Source organism: Triturus cristatus, chromosome 1_1 (genome assembly GCF_964204655.1).
Source record: "Triturus cristatus chromosome 1_1, aTriCri1.1, whole genome shotgun sequence".
Lineage (NCBI taxonomy): Eukaryota > Metazoa > Chordata > Amphibia > Caudata > Salamandridae > Triturus > Triturus cristatus.
The window spans coordinates 697,575,806-697,580,938 of NC_140579.1; the positions used below are offsets into that span (position 1 = coordinate 697,575,806).

Genomic DNA, 5,133 nt, shown 5'->3' on the forward strand with positions numbered 1-5,133 from the left:
CAGAGAGAGAAGGAGGAGGGACTAAACCCGGACGTAGTTCCTCGCCGGAAGTAAAAAGGGGCGGAGACACTAACAAGGCGCGAAAGCCAGCCGGAGTGAAGGAGGAGTGTCGTGAGATCGGAGACGTGGAAGAAGAGGGTGTCGGAGGACGGAAGGAAGAAGACGAGTCGAGAGAGGAGGACGAGACGTGGTACGAAGTGCGGTGGTTCCCACAGGAGGAGGCTGGAGAGCGACCTCAACCCAGGAGGGTTGCGGCGGAGCCGGTGAGTAACCGAAACCAGGGGAATGAGACAGCAGGGTAGCGAGAGGTCTGAGGGTGTACAGCGGGGTAGCAGGAGGTCTTAGGGTGTACAGCGGGGTAGCGGGAGGTCTGAGGGTGTACAGCGGGGTAGCAGGAGTATTTGTTTTTCATGTAAGTTCTGTTCTCACTAGCACCTTCAACCTGAATGAGTGCGCAATCGGGACACATTGGAGTTCACAGCCACTTCACTCTTTTTTCACTTCCCTCTTACTGTGGCATCGCACACGACAATACCCCATACCAGTCCTACCCCACCTTCCTTCCCTCACAAAGAACCCACTCACCTCGTCCTTTTGTCAGACCCCCTTGAGTAAGAAACCCCTTAAGCACCAAACGGGTGTGGTGAAGGAGTCAATAGTGTCTGAAAGCGGGATACCACGAAGCAACTGACGGCTCCCTATTTTGTTTTCCTCTTATGAGCCTCCCTGGGAAGACCAGCCAACCCTTAGAGGACCTACCAGAAGTCTGAGGCGACCTGGAACCACCAGAGAGAGAGGAGACCAAGAGGAGCAGCTGTGGACACCCCCCCCAAACCATTGTCTAAAGACATTTACCCCGGAATCTTTAATAAAACAAGCCAACTGGCCCACTATATACAGCCTCCTCGTCTGTTTATCTGGCCCGCCCTCCCACAGGCATTTACTATGCATTTCTAAGGACATGCGAACTAATGCCATACATCGTTATTGCATGCGTTGTGACGTACATCGCGAACTAAAAACCGCGCTGTAAAGGCACGCGTTGTTTTGGTTTGTGATGTATCGTCGTACATCCACATATTAGTAGTCCCGAGCTATTATCTGTTTTGATTTTGAAATCTGGCTATTGCGAATTGGTAGTGTGCATTTTATACATTGTATGTCCTATCCTTACTGTTCTGTCTTTATATTTCCACTCAATCATCCTTAATTAAAATGATGTTATCGACCCTAAGTTAACAAGTGCTTGTAATGGAGCCATTTATAAAGCAGTGGGGGAGGAACAGTCGATAAGTGGAGGAAGCTCATCACTGAGGTTACGTGCAGAGTGCGTATGTCACTCAATTACCTTGGGGAAGGTCTGAGACAGGAGCCGGTAATTGCCCCAGCAGGGCATCCCCTGAAAAGAGGAGCGAGCTCCCAGAAACCCGGGGCCCAAAGGGGGCGGCAGGAGTCGCTTGACCGTGTATCTGGTATTTGCTGATGCTTACCCCCTTCGGGCATTGGAAGTGGCTCGCGGCTGGCACTCCCCTGAGTGCAATGACTGAGGTGAGGTAATGGTGCCTCATAACCCAATTCAGACTACTATCCTCTCGCTCTTTTATTTATTTGGTATCCTCTCGCTCTTTTATTTATTTGGTTCTTTCATTTTTATTACACACTTCTCAAAGCGTTCTCGGATCATTTATGGGCTCTTAGAGCCATAGGTGAATTTTGTTGCCTCTTCCACATTCGTAAGTGCATTGCATTGTGACTGGCTTTGCTTTGGAAGTGGCTTGAGTTGTGACTGGTTTTGCCAGGGCACAACCTCTTAACAAACATTTGCAATGCAATAGGTCTCGCATTTACGTGAGTTTGAGCTTTTGACATTGTAAATGCCAATGCCTTTCATTTATGTTTTGGTTTTTAAAACCTCAATAAAAGGCATTGTTATTTACAATGTCAATAGCTTAAACTATCGTAAATGCAAGACATATTGCATTCAGGTTCAGAGGTTGTGGTCTCAGTCATCTGCCATTCCACTGCTTCACTAACATTTCTGCTCTGGCGACCATCTTCTTCAGTTCTTGTGATGGGGTTGACTGCTATTACGCCACTGCAGTGCATTAACAAAGATTAGGGGATATAGTACAGTAACTGGCCCAGGGCACGTGCGCCCGGCCCCTTTTATTGACAGGGTCACCTGACTGGTGACGCCTGTGATGGGTGGGTGAATAGTGCAGGTTACATCATAGGCTGAACACTAGAACGTGTCCAGCAGGATACAACACCACACACAAATACGGCGATCTAAACAAGCACCGGGGGTGTAAAGGCGAGGTTAACTTGATGTTGCAGAAACCTGCCCTTTATAAACACACCCTCAGCTCACTTCCTATGTGCTCTCCAACTGAACCCTGGCCCACAAAAGATCAAACATGCATTTGCAATGCAATAGGTCTCGCATTTACGCGAGTTTGAGCTATTCACATTGCAAATAACAATGCCTTTTAATGTTGTTTTCAATTTTAAAACATAAATAAAAGGCATTGTCATTTACAATGCCAATAACTTAAACTTGCATAAATGTGAGATCTATTGCATTGCAAATGCTTGTTTTAAAATCGGACTGACGGCTGAAGCTTTCGATCTGTTCGGGCAAACTGTGGAACTGTATTCTTGCTGTTATCAGTCACAAAAAACTGTTCTTGCATTGAAAAGCTCCCTCAAAAACTGGCTTTGATAGCTTCCAACCTTTCCACTACTTGTCTCCCGCTGCCACTGGTGCCAAGAAACCTATAGTTGTCGTGAGCGCTATACATTTTTGTAATAACAGATCATGTCTTTGACACAGTTCCTCTGCTGAGTGACCCCGGTGCTGCAGTGCATCAACAGACAGCAACGAAATGACTTCGGCATGAAGGCCGAAGCCGGACATCCCGGGAAAGACCTGACCAGGAAGCAGGCCCTAGGCTCGGGGATGGCACTTTCCCTCTGCCTTCGGTTGCAGCGCTTTGACGCTCTGTTGGTCAAGTCCTAGCTGGGCTCGCCTAGGACAGGCCGCAGCCGGAGCCATAGCCCCGCCTGGAGAAGGCAGGTATGGCACCATGCGGTCCTGGTTCAGCGCCTGTGTGGGGGCAGGCACCATTATGCAGGCGCTTCACTCTTTTCAATTTCCGGAGTGAAGGCAGCCCGGGGAAAATGTATGGGGGGTGCGTGGGGGGAGCCGAAGGAAATCTGCAGGGGGATCAGCACGTGCTGCAAAAACGGCATCATTATTCATGCAGGTTTGTGCATTTTCTATATTGAATTGTGAATGTGATGAATAATTGAACAAGCTATTGCCATGAAAGCGTGGGGCAGGAGGGTTGTGCTCAACGCGAGACGTGCACGTGCACATCGCCTGTACAGGTGCGCACATGGTTTGTCTCCCTTTGGGCACCAAACCGACAACAATAGTCTCGCCAAGGCGTGCAGCGTGCATGCGCTTCATGCGCCAGGTGAGACCTAAAAACATGAACTATGATTTTTTGTTCAAAGTTGACAGGTCTTTTGAAAGACTACTAATCCATTAGCTTTTAACTCTAGACAGACTGCCATCGTCGTGCTAGCACAGGCATTAAAACACTAATATTCTGCGATCATCTCACCCGAACAAATCTAGCGCATGCGCAGTGCAACATACACGTCTATCAGCGAGTCGCCACCACGCATGCGTTTGTGTATGGAGCTGGGGCTGGTGACATTGACGTGCGTGTTCTCGGCAGAAGAACGGCCCCGTATCTGGTGCTGGCCATCATGTCACCACTGAGAGGCGGTGGAGCGCTCTTTTGCGCACTAAAATTGTGCTCCCGTACCTCCTTCCTCAACCGGGTGAGTTATATACAGAAACAGCGTGCATAAGTAACACAGAAGAAGGACTAGCGTGATACGACGCAGTGACAGAACGGCTAGAGCGACAGGCTCCAATAACTTAGGGGAAAGAATAGAGCGAACTAAAGATAGAAAGGTATTTGTCAGCTGTTGACCATATCATATTCATGCAAACTCTTGTTTTATAATGTGTAAACAGTGTAATAACACTTTAAATCACATCTACAAAACGTGTAGTTTTATATTCCATGGAGGAAGGTAAAATTCTTCATACGATCTTCCCTTGGTAACTGACTGACTAACTGAGTGTGCATTGAAATCTGACTCTGCTCTGGTTCACGAATTCATGTTATTTTCTGAAAGTTGTACTTTTGCTTTACAGATGACAGTGAGCTGGAAGCAATTCTACATCAGGAATGGAGGCGAGGATTATGCATTACTTTCCTCACTTTTAATGAACAGCAAGTTAAAAGACACAATGTAAAAACAAAAGACCACAACTCCCATGAAGCTCAGGAGTAACCGTAGCAACCATTAGTCCAATCATGATAACGATGTATTCCATAAACAGTAGCAGTCTCCGTAGTCCTTCCTCTTTCTTCACTGCTGGCCCGTCAGTTAAGTCCCTTCTCTCCTTACTGTGGCGTGTGGGGGTCTTGGCTTGATGGGCTTACTGTATTATTTTGGCACTGTATTGTTATCCTGACTGAAGTGTAGGTCTCGTTGCAGCCGGCGAATCTCCTGCTGGCACTCGCGCGGTAGGCTTCGGCCCGAGCGCGTTTATTTCTTTATACGGAGCGGGTCCACTAGGTGGTGCTGTTAGCGAAACGCTCCGTTTTCGGTGCCTGTGAAGCGCCGTGAGGGAAATTGGAGCGAGCGCTCGTGCTGGATCCTGCCCCCCTCGCATGACACCGCATTAGCGGTAAGAATTACGGGCTTAGCCCTTCATTATCCATATTTTAGGGGCTGTCACCTCCGCATTAAGGCTCCTCCACGGGAGGTAGCAGCTTCTGGACACCGGCGAGGGCCCCCCTTAACCTAGTTGGGGCGTTTTTTTGTGGTGTCTTTACCTCCTATGTGCGATGAATGCTCAGAGAGAGCACGATTATACCCCATCTTTGTCTGAAGAGGACAGGCTCTCCCAGGCACGCAGACCTGCAGAGTTGGACCGGCTCCTCTCTTCGGCCATTGCCCAGGCGCTGGCCCCTTTGCAGGACAGTGTGGACCGTTTGTCCGCCCATGTGTTCAAGGGCACGGGAATACTGGGGGACGGGGGAGCCG

At 48.8% G+C, this 5,133-nt stretch overlaps 1 non-coding gene across 1 annotated transcript; it reads left to right on the forward strand.

Moving 5' to 3' along the window:
- The first annotated feature begins 1,292 nt into the window (after positions 1 to 1,292).
- Positions 1,293 to 1,597, forward strand: LOC146870895 (Nuclear RNase P). The gene has a single exon (XR_014959995.1).
- Positions 1,598 to 5,133: the final 3,536 nt, after the last annotated feature.